This window comes from Ursus maritimus, unplaced genomic scaffold (genome assembly GCF_017311325.1).
Source record: "Ursus maritimus isolate PB19 unplaced genomic scaffold, ASM1731132v1 scaffold_10, whole genome shotgun sequence".
Classification (NCBI taxonomy): Eukaryota; Metazoa; Chordata; class Mammalia; order Carnivora; family Ursidae; genus Ursus; species Ursus maritimus.
In genome coordinates, this window is record NW_024423344.1 from 21,844,942 (window position 1) to 21,865,021 (window position 20,080).

The following is a 20,080-nucleotide window of genomic DNA, read 5'->3' on the forward strand; positions in this document are numbered from 1 at the left end:
AACAATATGAGCCCACTGAGCGAGGTAAATCTCCTCAATTATTTAAGTTGTCTTTACTTCCTCCTCTCAACAGTATTTGCTGTTTTTAGTATACAGATCTTTCTTGCCTTCTATAAGATTTATTCCTAAATATTTCACTTTATGCTATTGTAAATGCTATATATTTTTTGCATTTCCATTTTTGGTTGTTTGTTGCTAGAATGTAGAAATATAGATGATTATTGTATATTGATCTTGTATCCTGCAATTTTGCTACATTCACCTATTAGTTCTAGTAGCTTTTTGTAGATTCCACCAAGTGGAACAGATGGATAATTATGTCAGTTTTATTTCTTCCTTTCCAATCTGAATGTATTTTTTTTTCTTTTCTTGCCTGATTGCACTGGCAGAACCTCCAATGTTGAATAAAAGTGGTAAGAGCAGGGGCACCTGGATGACTCAGTCAGTTGTGTCCGAGTCTTGATTTCAGCTCAGGTCATGATCTCAGGGTCACAGGATCCAGCCTCATGTCAAGCTCTGTACTCAGCATGAAGTCTGCTTGGGATTCTCTCCTACTCCCTCTCCCCCTCATCCCACTCACACTCTAAATGAATGAATGAATGAATGAATGAATGAATGAAATCTTTAAAAAAAAAAAAGTGGTAAGAGCAGACATCATTGTGTTGTTCCTGATCTTAGGGGGCAAGCGTGCAGTCTTTTACCAGAAGGTATGAGATTATCTATAGGTTTTCTGTAGATGCACTTTATCTAGTTGAAGAAGTAGCCTTTCATTCCTCATTTGCTGAGTTTTTAAATAGGGAATGAATATTGGATTTTGTCAGATGTTTTTTCTTCCTCTACTGAGATGATCAGTTTTTCCTTTTTAGATTAATTTGGTAAGTTACAATGATTAATTTTTGAATGTTAAATCAATCCTGTATTCTTGGGATAAATAGCACCCAATAAATATTATTTTTTTAATATATTGTTGGATTTGATTTGATAAGATTTTGTCTAGAACTTTTTACATCTGTGTTCATAAGGGAAATTGGCCTGAGTTTTCTTTTCTTGTAATGTCTTTGTGCGGCTTGGGTATCAGGGTAATGCTGGCCTCAAAGAACAAGCTTGGAAGTATTCCTTTCTCTTCACTTTTTTTTTTTTTTAAAGATTTTATTTATTTATTTGACAGAGAGACAGCCAGCGAGAGACGGAACACAAACAGGGGGAGTGGGAGAGGAAGAAGCAGGCTCCCAGCGGGGCAGGGAGCCCGATGCGGGGCTCGATCCCAAGACTCTGGGATCACGCCCTGAGCCGAAGGCAGATGCTTAATGACTGAGCCACCCAGGTGCCCAATCTCTTCACTTTTCTAAAAGAGTTTTTGTGTGATTGGTATTTTTTTTCTCTAAATATTGGAAGGATTCACCAGTAAAGTCCTATGGACCAGAATTTTTCTTTATGGGAATATTTTAAACTAAAAATTCAATTTTTTGGAAATGGATATATGACCATTCAGGTTATCTATTTCTTCTTGAGTCAGCTTTGGTAGTTTATGTCTTTCAAGGAACTTAGGCATTTCATGTAAGTTGTTAAATTTTTTGCCTAAATTTGTTCATAATATTCCATTATTATCCTTGAAATATCTGTAGAATTTGTAATGATGTCACCTCTCACATTCCTGATATTGGTCTTCCTGATAAGTGTCTTCCCTCTCTTTTTTTTCCTTACCAGTCTGACCAAAGGTTTATCAGTTCTACTGATCTCAAACAACCAGGTTTTGATTACATAGATATTCTCAATTGATCTTTGTTTTCTATTTCATTGATTTCCACTTTGACCTTATTATTTCATTTCTTTTGCTTCTTTGTTTAATTCGCTCTTCTTTTCTAGTTTCTTAAGGTGGAAGTTGAGGTCATTGCTTTGAGACTTTTTGTATTTTTTAATGTAGGCATTTTGTTTATATAAATTCTGATGTATTGTATTTTTATTTTCCCTCAGGTCAAAATACTTCCTAATTTCACTTTGGATTTCTTTAATCAGTGGGTTATGTAGAAGCATGTGATTTTATTTCCAAGTATTCAGGGATTTTCCAGCTAACTTTCTGTTATTGATTTCTAATTTAATTCCACTGTCGTCAGAGAACATACTTTGCATGACTTAAATCCTCTAAAATGTAGTGAGACATCTTTTATAATCTAAAACAGAGACTGGCAAACTTTCTCTATACAGGGTCAGACAATAAATATTTAAAGCTTTGTGGGTCACATACAGTTTCTCCTGTCACATATTTTCTTTCCTTTTTTCTTTTAAGAAACCTCTCAAAATGCAAAAACCATCCTTAGTTCATAGGCCATAAAAAACTAGGCTAGATTTGGCTCCCCCAGTCAGAGTTTGCTACCCCCTGGCCAGGAACATGGTCTCTCTGGGTAAAAGTTTCATGTATTCTTTAAAGAAAATGTGTACTCTACTGTTAGTGGAATATTAGGAAAGTTGGGTAATACTGGTGGATAGTGTTGAGTTTACTATATCCTTGCTATGTTTCAGCTTGTTCTAGCAATTACTGAAGGGGAAGTACTGAAATCTCTTTCTATAATTATAGATTTGTCTGTTTCTCCTTGCAGTTCTGTCAGATTTTGCTCTATATATTTTGAACCTCTTTTTATTTGGGGCATAAACATTTAGGATTGTTATAACCTCCTAATTAACTGACTCCTTTATTATTATGAAATGACATTCTTTAACCCTGGTAATATTCTTTGCTCTGTAATTTTACTTTGTTTCTACTATGTTAATACAGCTCCACTAGTTTCTTTTAACTAATGTCAGCATCAGCATGGTGTATCTTTTTCCATCCTTTCATTCTTAACATTTTGTGTCTTTATATGTTAAGTGTGTTGAGTCTTGCTTTCTATCCAATCTGACAATCTCTACCCTTTGATTAGTATTTTTAGGTCATTTACATCTAATGTGGTTATTGATATAATTAGATTTAAGTCTATCAGCTTGCTATTTTCTATTCTATTCTGTTTTCCATGTGTTGTTTCTTTTCTTTTTCTGCCTCCTTTTGGATTGAGTACTTTATTATTCCTTTTTTTCTCCTTTGTTGGCTTATTACCTATAACAATTTTGTTATTATTCTACTGATTGCTTTAGGGTTTATAGTTTACGTATTTATCACAGTCTACTTCCAAGTGAATTTATACCACTTAAGGTATAATAAAAGAACCTTATGATATCTTATTTCTATTTTTCCCCTCCTGGTCTTTATGCTATCGTTGGCGTATATTTACTAATGCATGTTGTAAACCCCATAATACAATGCTGTTATTTTTGTTTAAACAGTTGATTATCTTAAAAGAGAATTAAATGTAAAAAGAACTTAAACATTTACCCTGTAATTGCCTTTTCCAGTGTTCATCGTTTCTTTGTGTAGATCTATATTTCCATCTGGTATCATTTCCCTTCCGTCTGAATGACTTACTTTAATATTTCTTGTAGTGCAGTCTGTTGGCAATGATATTAAATTTTCATTCTGTGAATTTTCAGAGTCTTTGAAACACTCTCAGGTTCAAAGTAGGTAATCATCAATTAATCTACTCTCTACCATACACTACTATAAATAGCCTGGGCTAAAGTGTAAAAGAGAAAACTGAAAAGGAGCATACTGTACAACCATGAAATATCCTAGAACCTTGCCTCTAAAAGTACAGTTTGAGGCAAAGGAAACTTATAGTATGCCAGGGTGCTAAAAGCTACTGAATAAACATGAGGCATCTTCTTACATATCAGTTTTACCTAGGGATTTTGAAAAAATGTATAAGCATTATATTTATACTAAACATAGGACTATTATGATATATAATGCAACATTTATATTAAATTTAAGACAAAACAAGAAATTAAGAAACTTCTAGTTTGGGATCAAGCTTCTAGGGCACTTTTTTTCACTTTTCTCTACATTAACCACACTTTTGTGAAAAAGTTTGAGAAGCTGTGAACTTGATGATTATTCATGATTTATTAAAACCTCCCCTCAAATTGGATGCTGTCAACAAATGTAGGTTATTCATAAAGGTTTTTATTTAATTTCAATATGCATTTATGAATTGATGACTATCCTGTTATTCAGCTCATGAATCATTTCTTATAGTGCTCATGAAAACTACACTTAATTCCAAGTTTTTTAAATACCCATCATTATTCCTGTAAAGGACTTTTACTTACCAATTCTCACTGTTGTGTCTATCAGCATGCCTACATCATTCAGTACCTGCAACACTGTCCAGTTTTCTGATTCCAGTCCAGGATAGAATAAGAATACACATAAACAAGCCTATTAGAAATAAGCCTAAAACAAAGAAAAATAGGCTGGCTATGAAGATCCTACTAGATCTACTTGTAAGTCTGCATCCTAAGGAAATAAAGCAAAAATTTAACTATCAGATTGTCCCTTTTACAAATAGAGAAAAACATAAATATTATACCCCCCAAATAAGAAATTGCTTAAATTACGGTATATCCTTATTCTATATAGAATACCTACTCGGCCATTAAAGGATATTATAGCTGAGTATTTATTACTAGGATGAAAAATAAACAGGTATGAAAATGTAATAAAAGGGGTTAACAGTGGTTATTTTCTGGGTTTGGATTATTAATTTTTTTCTACATCTTGCTCATCTTATTTTATATTCTTTAATAGCAACTGCATGTAATACGAAATACCCAAAGTTTCCAAAAATACTAATTCAACATGAATAAATACTTACTCAAAATGATGAGGTCATCATTTGTTTACCCATTAATTAACAATATTTGCAGTAATAAATAAGACAAGTCCTTGCTCTCATGACTCTTAATTTGTGAGGGCAAAAAGGGCATAGTCAACAATCTTTGAAATGTTTTATTCCTCCTTTTCATTCTTATTACTTGATTACCCAATGATTCCCTCCCTTATTTATAGAGGACTTTGGCACCTGACTTCCAGTATCTGCCTCCCCTGCATTTCCTGCCATCATGTGCCACTTCAGTGTCCATATGGACAACCCATCCAACAACCTAGAACTCTGACTCCACCACTTACAACCACTTCATTCAGTGATCCATACCCAGACCCATACCCTCAACCTTCTGATCACCAGGAAATTGTTCCACAGCCTTAGACGTCAATATTATTGATCTCAGACCACAATCACTTATTGTTCCAATTTTTTCACTCCCTTATTCCCTAAATACCTGCTTTCTTATCTTATTTTAACCTCTATTCCTCAACTATTCCCTTTTCTTTTCTTCAAACCACAATCTCCAGCATGGCTTCGAATCTTTTCCTATCTAGCTTAGTTTCCCAAGTACGTCAGTCTCTCTCGAGAATAACCTTGTCCCCTGGCTAATTCCCTCTCCCATTCCTCAGAGCATGTATTTTATGCCACCTTACTACAACTCAGACCTGCTACTTCACCTATGCCCTTATCTTTAGTGTCTCCTTTATCAGAAAAAAAGTGAAAACTATAAGCTATGAACCTCCTAACCTTCTTATTCCACATTTACAAGTTATATATATAACGGTCTTCACCTCCTTTCTTCTAATCTCAGAGGAAGGAGTATCTTCTTTCTTCTTCCAGGTCAACTCCTTTACTGCACCCTTGATCCCACATTCCCTCATCTCCTACAGATCTTTCTTTACCTTTATCCCTCTTCTCTTTCATCTCTTCTCTTCCTCTTCTGCTGACTCTCCCCACATTTTATAAAGATTAAACTCTCTTCACTGGAGAATCTCCTCCTCAATTCTATAAACTACTCCCTATAGTGATCCTTTATTTCTGTTTTGAAGAACTGAAAAGCCTTGAAATTATATAAATCTATTGTAACTTTTCTCATTTAAAATACTTTTCGGGAAGCCTGGGTGGCTCGGTTGGTTAAACGTCTGCCTTCAGCTCAGGGGATTCCAGGGTCCAAGGATCAAGTCAAGCATCAGGGAGCCCGCTTCTCCCTCTGCCTGCCACTTCCCCTGCACGTGCTCTCTCTCTCTGGTAAATAAATAAATAAAATCTTGGGGCGCCTGGGTGGCACAGCGGTTAAGCGTCTGCCTTCGGCTCAGGGCGTGATCCCGGCGTTATGGGATAGAGCCCCACATCAGGCTCCTCCACTGGGAGCCTGCTTCTTCCTCTCCCACTCCCCCTGCTAGTGTTCCCTCTCTCGCTGGCTGTCTCTATCTCTGTCGAATAAATAAATAAAATCTTAAATAAAATCTTTAAAAAACAAGAAAATAAATTTTAAAAAAATAAAATACTTTTCAACCAACACAGAATTCTGCCATCATCAGCACAGTGAAAATGTTCTGACAAACATTACTAATGACAAAATTGCCAAATCCCGTTATATTTTTCAATTTACCTGACCTGTCTTTATCTTCTGATACTCCTGACTCCTTTTTTCCTGAATCCTCTCTCCCCTTGGCTTCTAGAACACTGAGCTGTGTTGGTGCTCCCTTCCATCCTTCTGCTATTTACTCTTAATTTTTTTTTCCCACTGCCTTCTGTTACTTTGCCCATTTACTAATGGTTTTCATTTCCTCTCACTATATTCAGTTTCTATGAGCAATGGCATCCAGTTTCCCCAAAATTTCAACTACTACCTTTTTAGTGACACCCACTTCCAGCTCCAACCTTTCTCCTAAGCCTCAGACTCACATGCTGAGCTCCCTAGTGAACTTCTCTAAATGGATATCCCAGTGACAATCTTCCATATTCAATATGTCTGCATTGAGTTTCTCATCTCCTTCGCCTTTCCCAGTTTTCTATTCCACATCCTTATACACACATACACAGAAGTCAAAATCCCTGTTCTTCTCCATTTGCCTCTATCCTAGTTAATGATACCACTATTGTACTCTACAACCAAGCCAGGAACTAGAAAGCCATTCTAGATTCTTCCTCATCTCTATTCCAACCATTACTACCCTAGTCCAAAATCTGATTATATGCCCTCATGACTGTAAAACCACATAAAACTACTTCCATTTACTTAAGTAATAATAATCATTACATATAACAATATGTAATAATAATAATAGAGCACATTTTACAACATTTCCCCTAGTATTCAAATTATGAAATTACAACCATGTTACCTTATTAGCAAACCATGAAGGCTTATACAGAAGCATAAATAGCCTCCACTATTCCCAGAGATCAGAAACCTTGTTTATACCCCCCTACCTAAGTTTTTATCACACAGCAGTTGTTGCTTTACTATCTGTTCACTTTTGAATAAGGTAAACATGGCACACTTAAAGATAACTATAGTCATCATAACCTGCATATTAAAAGTTCAATAAATAGTAGGATTCATATTAAGTTTTATAACAAACTACAATTTTACACCTTGTTAGTTCACCAGAATTTCTTTAAAACACATACCACACACATACCTATATACATATTCCACATTAGGAATTAGATAAACTACCAAACTGAGTTTTCCCTATAAATTGAGCTTCCTTTCATTCCTATTCTACTGTCTTTAACAGCACTCAACCTTTCCATGCTTCCAAAATTATGAAAGTGAATGCACCCTCACAGCCACCCTTTTAGTAAGGTTAAGTGTGGCATAGGTAGATCAGAGGGGTCCCACTGCCTCTCCAAATATTTTCTGCTTTGCTTTCTGATGCCTGAAAGATGGAACCATCTATTCCACAAGATACAATCTGCAATTTTCCTGAAGAAGAAAAACAAAGTATAGCATTTAATAATGCTAAATGAATGAAATTCAATAATACCAAGACAGGAAAAACAAATATAGAGTCTTCCTTTGTCAATTGGGGAAGGAGAGAGTAAAGTGGTATACTGTTAAGGGGCCTTCAAAAGCAATGCCTTATTTTTTTCAATATTCTTTAATGCACATGTATTTTATAATTGGCAGAGATGTTCAAAAGTGAGTCGACAGGTCTAGTGTCAAGGGCAAATAAAAGTATTGTTACATCAAGTGATTCACAAGAAGCTTTGAACTTTATCATAATTAACAACTGTATTACTAACACTTTTTACATCTAAAGGATTAAACTTTAGGAACTTTCAATTTCATATTCCTTTCCTTTTAAAGGAAATATGTTTATAAATAAAGGTAGATGGGAGGATCATTAGGTTTGGTCATATGCTATAAGAATTTCTGGTCAGGAAAAGTTTTGTATCCACCACAATATATTAGTAGTTTTGCAGTTTATTAAATATATTGCAGTTAAGTCTCATGAGCCTTGGGTTGTTTTGCCAGTGGCATATAAACATCTAATTGTTAAACAAAACCCTATGCTTATAAAATACATCCTCCCAAAAGGGGAAAAAAATGTATGATACTTCAAACCACTTATTTTTCTTTAAGAGTTTCCTTAAAATTAGGTATATGCATTGTATATACCATCCTGGGTTCACTGGGTCAAAAGTTAATAGTATAGGGTCATCAAGTAAATTAAATGTTAACAGCAAAAATTAAAGGACTTAAATTAAAAACATAGGGCCGAATCCTATGATGAAGAAAAGTGAGGAAAAAGTGTTCCCACAAGAGCTGTAAACTGTTCACCTATTTAAAATAAATTACTTCTTCAGAGCTGCCTTAAAAAGTTAATTTGTTTTAAACACGTAAGCATTTCTTCGCCAAAAAAGAATGTGCTATATTTTATTCTCATTTCCCTATAGATTTGTGCTACATGAAAGAAATAATTTTTACATATGAAGAATAGATATGTAACATGAAGCTCAACTGTCATAGAGAACTCATCACACATTCTCAGTCATGTCTATCCTAGAGACCAGAGGGTCTCAATTTTACTTCTGTTTACTAAAAATAAAAAAGAAATGAATGATTATAGATTCCTGGTTTGCTGTCTTTCTCAACTTCCAGGACAAGGCTCGCCCCAAGTCAACAAAGTCTCTAAGAAGGTCACGAGTTATAATTTTTAAAAGTTTTTACACAATGTGAAGTTTATTTTATTAAAACTCTCAGGGGCGCCTGGGTAGTGCTGGGGCACCTGGGTAGCGCAGTCGTTAAGCGTCTGCCTTTGGCTCAGGGCGTGATCCTGGCGTTCCGGGATCGAGTCCCACATCAGGCTCCTGGGCTGGGAGCCTGCTTCTTTCTCTCCCTCTCCCCTGCTGTGTTCCTTCTCTCGCTGGCTGTCTCTCTGTCACATAAATAAATAAAATCTTTAAAAAAAAAAAACTCTCAATTTTCTTTTGATAAAGGATTAATAGATCCATTTCTGTTATTTACCAGTCCTTTTTATTACTTAAATTATTCCCCCAATACAAACATTTTAATGGCTAGGACAAAAAGTTAACTAGCACTTGGTATATTTCAGACCATATATGGTATATGATGTGGCATATCACTTTTGAGAGGGGCCCTGTTAAACTGGAGCATAACTAGAAGGAAGCCAAGATGGTAAAGGGTTTAAAATCAAAGAGCCACTAAGGAAACTAAAGATGTTTGGAGGGCAGGGATTCAGTTGTCTTCATGGTTGAAGATAATAGTGATCATATTTTTTTTTATTTTTTAAGTTATTTTAATTCCAGTTAACATTCAGTGTTATATTAGTTTCAAGAATACCTATAATAATTCAGTAGTTCCATACACCACCCAGTGCTCATCATGACAAGTGCACTCCTTAATTCCCATCAGCTATTTAACCCATCCCTCGTCCCTCCTCCCTTCTGGTGACCATCAGATTGTTTGTTTGTTTGTTTGTTTGTTTCTTTCTTTCTTTCTTTCTTTCTTTCTTTTTCTTTTTTATTATAATAATATTTTTTTATTATATTATGTTAGTCACCATACAGTACATCCCTGGTTTCTGATGTAAAGTTCGATGATTCATTAGTTGCGTATAACACCCAGTGCACCATGCAATACGTGCCCTCCTTACTACCCATCACCAGCCTATCCCATTCCCCCACCCCCTCCCTTCTGAAGCCCTCAGTTTGTGATCATATTTTTTTTAAGCTTATTTATTTTTTGTTAGTAATCTCTACACCTAACGTGTAGAACTCACAGCCCTGAGATCAAGAGTCTCCTGTTCTTCCAACTGAGCCAGCCAGGTACGCCAACATTGGTCATATTTAAAAGGTTATCACACATAGATGGGAATGAATTTATTCTCACTATCTGCATGGGGCACTTCAACAATGGGTAGCAGTTACAAAGAGATATGTTTGAACTACTAAGATTCTATGACTCCAAACCTATTATTTTAAAAACAACATTCCAAAACACTGTATTTAATATTTTATCTAAAGGCAGCATGGTCACATGAATTTTTTAGAAATAGATAACTGAAATAAGTGGGTTTATCCTTTTCCAGGTATCCTTATTGGTAAAGGGAGTGAGGGGAACCCATACTTCTTCAGTAAATATTAGCTTTTACTAATTGTAAATAAATTTTAGATCAGTCTCATAATCTGTGCTCAAGAATATGGAAGCAAAACAATTCTTCATACGGGGGGAAAAACCCCTTATACTTCTATAACCTTAAATCAGAGTTGAAAATGCTATGTATGAATTTGTTCTGACTACTCCCATAATACCCATAATACTGTTTTTAATTGAAATAAATTGGTATTTGCCTAATTTTTTTAACATTACAAGAATTTAAAATATATAGATCATTCCTACCTAAGCTATAATAGTATATGCCTGATTTGCTAAATCATTCCACATTTAATTTATATCTTCCTGGGGCTAAAACTATGACAATGGTAAAAACTGTCAACTCAAGCAAGTTAGGTACCATCCCAGGCACTGAAGTCAATTATCAGAGCCTCTCAAAAGAGATGATCTTACAGACATATAACCCAGATCCAAATTACACATAACTTAATTCTTCCATGTGCCACTAGGACTGTAGCTAATTTTCATCACTACTTAGCTCACTTTACATATCTTTGGATACCTTAAGATCATCCAGTTGGATTCTCCGTATCTCTCAAGTTCTGTGACTGTGGTCACAACACAACACTAAAGTCATAACAAGTGGGATCTAATGTTTTATGAACCAGAGAAGCAAATGCTTTAAAAAACAGATTTGTAAGAATTATGTGATCCATCAGTCCATCAGCACCCGCCAGTCTCTAAACAATGTCCTCAATTATTGATTTTAAAAAGTAAGTCAATAAAAATGAGATAGGTGGTGAAAACTTACAAATTTCTTTACTTTCACTTTCAGGTCTTGCTTTTTCAAATATTCATTAATTTTTTTGTATTTGTTTTCCTTTTTTTGTTAACTGTGTGTTTGTTAACTATCCCATTTTTCTTAGAGACTTCTCTTTATGTACATTGAGGATATTAACCCATTATCTGCTTTACAAGTTAAACATATTTTTTAGTTTGTCATGTGTCTTGTGTATTAATAGTGAATGTTTTCCTGTGTATTTATTTTTTGTGTAGCTACCAAACAATGTTCTCTGAGATTCTGTGTTGAACTTTTTTGCCACTCTACATATCTCAGTGACCTCATCCAAGCCCATAGTTTAAACTACCATCTGTAATCGGTCAACTAGGAAATCTATAGACAACATGCAAACCAGACGTTTCCCCTAAATTCCAGACTTCTAAATCAAAACCCAATCCTAATATCTAGTTATCTGTTAAGTGAGGATGGGAGGATGTACTTATAACCCACAGGCATCTCAAAATCAATACTTCGTATATCAGAATCCATCAAACCTGTTCTAGTTTCCTTATCTCAGGAAATGGCACCCACATCCACTCAGTTGCCTACACCAGAAACCTAGGAGTCCTGTGACATATCTCCTCCTCTCTTCTCCAAAAACAAAGCCTCCTAAACCTCTGTAGTCTCACCTTCCAACTTTTTCCATCCTTACTTACTCTGCTCTAGCCATATGGGCATTGAATTTACCAGTCCTTCCTGCCCAGGATGTTAACATACACTCTTCCTTTGCTTAGAATGTTCTTCCCTTCTTTTTGGCCTGCTAATTCCTAAGTCTCGGCTTAACCGTCCCACCTTAGGAAGACCTTAATTAAACCTCCAGTGTTAGGTCTCCATGGTGTATGCTTTCATTCCATCTGTATTTTTCTGGTACAGTACTTATCACAGTTATAATCTGTATAACTATTAACTTAAACATTGTTTCTTTCACTAGACTACACCACAATAGGAGCCCTGACTAATATGCCCAGTATCTTGCACAAAACGTGACACTTTGTAGGTGCTAGTTACCTGGAAATACCTACATATTAATACTGACTAAATAAATTTAATACCTTTTGTACTTCATTTCACTCCCATTTCTACTTCTTTAGTTCAAGTACTCTTTATTGCTTGCCTGGATACTACAATAGCCTCTGAATGACTCAACCACTGCTCTCACGTTTTCTAATCTGTTTTCCAGTATCCTTGGTTTTTTGTTTGTTTTAAGATTTTATTTATTTGTCACAGAGAGAGAGAGCACAAGAAGGGGGAGCAGCAGGCAGAGGGAGAAGCAGGCTGAGCAAGGAGCACGATGTAGGACTCGATCCCGGACCCTGGGATCATGACCTGAGCTGAAGCTGAAGGTTTAACCAACGAGCCACTCAGCCATCCCTCAGTATCCTTGTTAAAGTGAGTTTCTAAAATACATATCTGATCATATTACTCACTGGTTTGAGATTTTTCAGTTGCATTTTATAAAGCATACATGCAAGACCCTTCATGGTTACCTCTGTCCACTTGATCAGGCTAAACTTTCTCAACTCCTCCAAAGGCATGTAGCAACAAGTCATATAAACTACCTGAATTTTCTTGCACATGCAGGTTCTTCCTGACTTCTGTTTTCTTACAATCCAATGATTATGTTTAAAATGCTTTCTATGGCCTATTTCTATTCTCTCTTTCACACTGGGATAACCCCAGTCCTTTAAGGTTCCCTCAAGGTATCCCTCAAGATACAGCTCTACTCCTGAAAAGTTTTCCTGGGCCACTTACTCCTAACCTGGTTTAAGTGCTCTTCATCTATTATTTCTCTAATTGTCATTTTTAGAGAATTTATCTATCTTCCATTAGACTTTCAGTTTCTTCCTAGCAAGGACTACATATTTTTCATCTCTATATATCCAACCCAGGTTTAGGCTTGGGTAATTGTTTGATTAAATGTGTGTGCCAAAACATATCAAACCCATCAAAACATACCTACCTGTGGGAAGTGGTATTCCCACTTCTGGGAAATCTTCCAATAAATAAGCAAATAAATAAGAAAGTCAATTAGAAAAGGTATATGCATAAAAATGTTCACTTCAGAATTACTTAAAATAGCAAAATATTGGAAACAACCTAAATGTCCAGCAATAGAAGAATGGTAGAATCTGCTGAATGACATGTAGCAGAGCAATTTAGAATGAAGCTTATAAAATGATATAGTAACTCACAGATGCTAACAACATGTTAAGTGGAAAAGGACAAAGAAAACTGATTTCACACTATGACCCTTTAAAATTATATGTATAGATATTGACTAAAAGGGAACATGAAAATTGTATGAGTGGTTTCTGTGGATTGTGATTTTGTTGCCTTTATTAAGAACTTTATAAATGGTATCTTCTCAAATATAATGAAGATAATTTAAAATTAAGCCCATATCATTAACATATGTATATAAGTGTAAGCACATTTGTAATTATGTATATTTTGTTTGTGTATATAAATATTCTGTATGTATGTATATATTTCCTAAGTCAGTCTTATGAAAGATCCAAGAAGCAGAAACACTTCATTAGCATGAGCATATCTAGTTTTGGTCTCTAAAACCATTCTGTACTAACAGGAAACAGGGCTCCTTAGAGAAAAAGGGCTGGTAAGGACAAGATGAACATGGAACATCTTATTATACGAGAAAGTAAGGAAATGCTCATAAAAAAAAGGGGGGGGGATGTAGGCATATCACAAAGACATAGTACCTAGACTAAAAGTACTCCTACTAGCTTAATCTGGGACAATTGAAATACCAAAATAATTAAATACAGACTTAAATATTTAGAGGTGAAAGGTCATGACATAACAATTTACCTTCAAGTGATTCATTTAAAAAAAGTGTACAAAATATACATATATAAGTACAGCTAGAACTCAAGAAAACAAAGCAAATACAGAACAGAAAAACAGGAATTCATAAGTTAATGCAGATAATAAATAGAAAAGAAAGGGCTCTTTGTTCACAGTAGAATGCTATGGACTGACTGGTAGATGTGGAGAGAGTATTATATTTGTTGAATCATTTTGCAGCCATTATGTCAAAATTATATCAGCAATAATTGATGGTAAATTTAAACGGGAATTTTGATGATGAGCAGGATGTATCTTCATATCTTTCCGCACCATTTGCTTTTTAATTGCCAGGACGGAAAAAAAACCCAGTACTATACAATGGAAAATTTGGGCCACATATGGACCAGGTGATCAAAACTAATATACCAAGGAGGGACAGATGGATCATGTGCTTCTAGAAGTGATACCCTACAAAGGACACAATATCACCTGTGCAATAGTCCAGTTGAGAATGTATATAACCCCAACTTAATCATGAGGAAACATCAGACAAAAACAAAAGAAGGAACGTTTTATTAAAAAGAGTGGTGGAGGGGTGCCCAGGTGGCTCCCACAGTGAATCCAGCTCAGGTCATGTTCTCAGGGTTGTGAGATCATCAGCCTTGGGCTCTGTGCTCAGTGGGGAGTCTGCTTCTCTCCCTCTCCCTCTGCCCTTCCACTCAGGTGCTCTCTCTCTCTCAAATAAATAAATCTTAAAAAAAAAAAAAAAGGTGCAGTGGAGTGAAAAGCTATATTCTTTAAAAATTCTTTAAAAATGTCAAGGTCATAACAGATAAAGGCTGGAAATGTCCCAAAGTAAAGGAAGCTAAAGAATCACGACATCTAAATGTATTACCTGACCCCAGACTGGCTCCTATACTGGAGGGGTAAATGCTGTAAGGATCAAGCTACAAAATTGGAATATGGTGGTACACTGAAGTATTATTTCAATGTAAATTTATGAATGGATAAGAAATAACTCTTAAGTATTCATGGGTGACAGGCCAAAATGTATGTAACTTAACCTCAAATGGTTCAGAAAAAAAATGTATATAAGTGTACATGTATGTGGTGAGAGAGAGACCTTGCACAAGGGCAAGCAAATGATGAGGATGTTCTTTGAACTATTTTTATTTTTGCAATTTTTTGTAAATTTTAAATTATTTCCTTTTTTAAAGATTTATCTGAGAGAGAGAGAGAGAGAGAGAGCACATGAGTGTGGGGGGAGGGGCAAAGGAAGAGAATCTCAAGTAGACTCCCTGCTGGATCCCAAGACCCATGATATTGTGACCTTAGCCAAAATCATGAATGGAACTCTTAACCAGCTGAGCCAATTTTAAATTCTTTCTAAGTAAAAAGATTTTCTTAAGAATTAAGTCCACTTTGGAGAAACAAGACCAACAAGAAAATAAAAGTTACTTTAAAACCTAAGCAAGTCATCTTTAAAACATTCTCCAGCATATACTAAGTTTCCAAGTTACTGTTCAAAATGTTTTCTTCAAGAGTATTCATTCTTTTGTAAAAGATGAACAGACTTATAGCTTTCACAGTTTTATCTAAATAAGTTAATATGTTGAATCCAACATTCCATCAGTTGTAGCTTACTCATTAGAAACAGCAGGAGGAAAAGAAAGCCTTGAAATTACAAAACCTCTGTTCTCCACACTACCCATATCTACTATTCGTTTGCTGGTGATTGCATCCCAGTTTCCAAGTAAAACCTCAGATTTTAAATTTATGACTTCAGTTCTACCATTATGACAAGTAGAATATGCAGAAACACAAATGGGGTGGGTGGAAAAGAGTGGGGGTAGGGCGGATATCGAAGATAAAAGAAAGCTGAAAACTTCTGCCCTAACTGAGTACCTAAATAAGTGACTTCTTTTTTCATAAAGTACATAACCATGTGGAATATTAAAGTTTGGAGAAGGTATTCTTACTAGTTTTTACCTGTGAATTTGATAATCTAAAGTAAAAAGCACTTTTTTTCCTCATGAAAATTCAACTCAATTATTTGCACCCCCTTGTGGTCAAACATAAACTTCTTGGTTTTCAAAACATTTTTTCCAAATGGGCTTTTTGTTCAGGCATGGGACCCATGTTACTCAATTTTGTTTTCTCCCATTTTGGTGAATCGAGAAGATTTATGAAGGGTTTTGGGTTTATTGAACAGTATTTTAAAACAGGACTTAAATCTTCTAAAAGTGACCTCCATATAAACTTTAGTCTGTGCAAAATGGAGATGATTACACCAACCTCAAGTGTTACTGTGAGGATTCAAGGGGAAAATGCATATACATGCTTAGCTGACACACAGTAGGAACTTAGTAAATGTTATTTACCAATATCATCACTTCAGAATTCTCTTGGCAGAATATATCTAAAAGGGGGTTAGATAAAAAATTTACCAGTTCATTAAGTTCAAGTACAATGGTGCAAATAAGTTCCCCAAATATACCACTTATCCAGACTACCTCTAGCCGATTCTCACCAGATACATTTTTTTAAAGATTTTATTTATTTATTTATTTATTTATTTGACAGAGAGAGAGAGAGAGAGAGACAGCCAGTGAGAGAGGGAACACAAGCAGGGGGAGTGGGAGAGGAAGAAGCAGGCTCCCAGCAGAGGAGCCTGATGTGGGGCTCGATCCCAGGACTCCGGTATCAAGCCCTGAGCCGAAGGCAGACACTTAACGACTGAGCCACCCAGGCGCCCCCATCACCACAGATACATTTTTAAAGAACAAAGAATATGTATTTATCTCTGGATGATAGAAATTTGGATAGTTTTTACTTTATATTTTAGACTGGCCTGATTCTCCCTTCCCCCCTTAATTTTAATAATTAGAAAAATCAATAAAACTATTCCATTTCCATATGATACTCTTAGGAAATGATAAAACAAATTAACATCCTTATTCATCTGGCAGAAGCCATTACTCATATTTGGCAAAAATAATTTGTCAGGCTGATTTATCATTTTAAGGGACTTTTGAACACAAATGCTTAACTCCTAATGGTGTTAACTTAAAACTTTTTAAAACATAAGAAGCTGCTTTAAAAGATCAGTGTTAATGACTCACAATAGCTAACATTTACTAATACACCAAACACTGTTCAAATGTCTTTACTATATTAGCTCATTTACATCCTTACAACAACCCAATGATATAATAGCATTACTCCTTTTACAAAAGATCAAACTGAAAAAGCAACTTACATAGGGTCACAAAGCTAGTTAGTAACAGAGCTGAGATCCAAACCAGGTAGTTTGGTTCCAGAGTCCATGCACTTAATCAGTGCACAAAAGTACCACAGAGATGTAAGACAAACAGTACTCTGCGGTGTTACTTCTTGATGATCTCAAATTATTAAAATCCATTTCTTTTCTAATTCTACCTCAGTAATGCAGATCATGCTAGCCTTCTCCCATTTCCTTACTTCTTAGTACGTCAGGCACTTTCAATATCCATCGTCGTCTTTAACCCTCATCACAAGTTGTTTTGCAACAAAAACTGTAAAAAAAAAAAAAAAAAGTACCAATACTCCAAATTTTAAATTGTTGGATTCTTTAGAAAATGTATTATAACTTGGGATCAGGAAAAAAGTAACCAAAAATTATCTTAAAATGTAATAAATTAGAATCAATAGCAGTGGTTTTGTTTTCATTTTCATCTTAACTAGACTGGTGGCAGGTAGGATAACTCTCCCAAGCATATGAAGAGGTTTTTAAGGAAGGTGTTAAAATACTGACAACTTTATCATCATTTATTGTCCTATCTTAGCGTCCAGTTTCTGAAGGTGAGCACAGATTTGCCTAGGTCTTGTGCTTCTACTTAATAGTTGTTAGATTTAGGGGCAAATTTCTTAATCTGAGTGTCGGGTGTCCTCATGTGTAAAATGACGATAATAATACCTTCTTAGTAGGGCTGTTGTGAGCAGCAAACACGATCAATCCGTAAAGCGTTTATTTAGGACCGTGCCCAGCCAGAGTACAGTCAGTACGTGACATCTAGCTACTATTATTTTATTTATGTGTCACACAATGGAAACCCGTCTTTGATAGTTTCGGTTCCCTTACCACCCTTAAGCACACAAACGCACACACACACTGATGGCCAGACTGCCCATTCACCTCTCCAAAACGGAGCAGAACGTTTAAGAACAAAGTGAGACAGAGAGAGAAACTGGACTGAATGAAAGCGCCTTCGCAACAGGCACCCTAGAACCGGGAAGAAGAGCTCCAACACACTTAAGTAATCCTGAACCCCAGACGCGCGCGCACGCATGCACCGCACACCACACACACACGCACACGCACAGCTGTTGAGCAGGGGAAACCACGCCTCCTGTGTGTGCTCAGGTTGCATCGCACAGCAAGGCAAAGAATGGCCCATGTTCCAGAATCTGACAGATGCGGACTCATCCACGTGCTTGCTACCTGTGCCTGCTAAGGCAAATTACTTAAAGTCTCTGAGCCTTGCTTTCCTGGTCTGCAAACCGATAATAATAACAGTACCTACCTCATAAAGTTGTTAAGAGGCTTAAGTGCAATAGCTCCTGTAAAGCGTTGACATACAGCAAGCGCTCTACACACAGGCGAGGCTGTTTTAAGTACACGTGTATCCATTCACAAGGTCTTAGAGACACATTCCGTTGTTAGTTTAGACACTGGCAATAAAACGTTTTTCTTTTCGTCTAAGCTGCACCCTTATTTGTTTTCCTCGAACAGTAGAGTAAATACCTATCGACAGACATGTCATCTATGGACCCCCGGGCCCACAGTCGCACGGTTCCTCCACGTCCGCGGCTGAGCAAAGGAACTGCACGCACGCGCAAGAAAGGAGGTCGGAGGAGTGAGACTGAGGAAGCGAAGTGAGAGCGGCGAACAGCCACGATTCTGCGCATGTTCAAGGCGCGGAGGTTGGGGTAGGAGTTTGCGCATGAGCAGAAGTGTCGGGAAAACTGGAGAAGGGTTCGGAGGCGGTATTGACAGCTGTGGAGGCAGCCCGCGTTCCCGGCATGCCCCGGGGCGGCGGGGTTGGCTCTAACGAATTTGAATGAGGAGCCTCAGCGCTTTCGGCGCCATTTTCGAGTGATGCCTGATCTCATCAATCTAGCGGGAGAGACGGGATAACCTGTCCGAGATTATAGCGCTACTAGGACTCCGCCGAAAAATCACCAAAAAAATCGCCAAAAATTACTTTGAGCAAAGGGCAGTCCGTGGGGCTTCGCCAGGATTGGCGCAGACGGTAAGAACCTGAAGAAGTAATAGCGGGACCTGGGAGGTGGTAGTGGTGGGACCGTCAGACGATGGGGGGTGCTGGGAGTGGGCACTGGGTCCGCCCTCATTTTAATTGCTAAAAATGCGAGGAGATAGGGTTGGGGGTAATTGGGTGTCTGGGAGTGGGCGGCGGCGGGCGGAATGTGGCGGGAGCGCGGAGAGACGGGGGCGTGGGGGGAGGGGAGTTGCAGTTTGAGCGGGACGCGGACGGGCTGCGGCGGAGCAGCCGCCGCCCAGCGGATCTGTCAGCCGGACCCCCCGCCCGGGGCCGGACCCGGGGCGCGGCGGGGCTCCGCAGGCCGCGGCCCCTTGACAGGAGAAGGGGGACGAGCGTCCCCTCCCCCATTTGCCGAACTGAGCCGTCTTTTATCGCAGTTTTCCCGGCCCGCTGACGGCCGTCTTCTCGTGACATAAAACTTAAGGTCGGCAGAAAATTAAGAACCAGGAGTGGCGGGTGCCTCCAGTCCGTCGTGCGGACTTACGTCCGCGGGACCCAGCGCTGTATATTGTCTTTGACGCTGAAGCGTGAGGTGCCCTAGGAATGTTGAGTTTCACAACGCAGCCCTCCCGCTTTGCGCTCCTCGGTCCCGGCAGCGGTAACCCTGTCGGTGTCTGGCTTTTCCAATTTGGGTAATATAGGGCGGGGGCAGACTTTTGAGGTTTTAGCGGGCTCCTAGGAAAGATGCTGGACTTTCGATTTTTGCTCGGGATTTCTGTCATTTGCTCTCACGGTGTTGTTTTTTTCGGGGGGGGGGGGGGGG

The 20,080-nt window shown here is 37.4% G+C and overlaps 2 long non-coding RNA genes across 3 annotated transcripts in view; one reads left to right on the top strand and one right to left on the bottom strand.

The window, feature by feature from the left end:
- The window catches only part of LOC103677621, a 115,046-nt gene that overhangs the window by 24,160 nt on the left and 70,806 nt on the right, over window positions 1–20,080 (top strand). Inside the window, exons 1-2 of one of the 2 annotated variants that reach the window (XR_005832595.1) lie at window positions 9,957–12,577; window positions 18,768–19,287. The exons of the other annotated variant lie outside the window; for it this stretch is intronic. This is a non-coding gene — a long non-coding RNA (uncharacterized LOC103677621). Of the gene's footprint in view, window positions 1–9,956; window positions 12,578–18,767; window positions 19,288–20,080 lie in introns of those variants that run through there. 2 annotated transcript variants of the gene reach the window in all.
- Window positions 17,147–18,687, bottom strand: LOC103677620. Its single transcript, XR_572469.2, has 2 exons — window positions 18,559–18,687; window positions 17,147–17,550 (listed from the first exon to the last, which is right to left on the bottom strand). It is a non-coding gene; the product is annotated as an uncharacterized LOC103677620 (long non-coding RNA).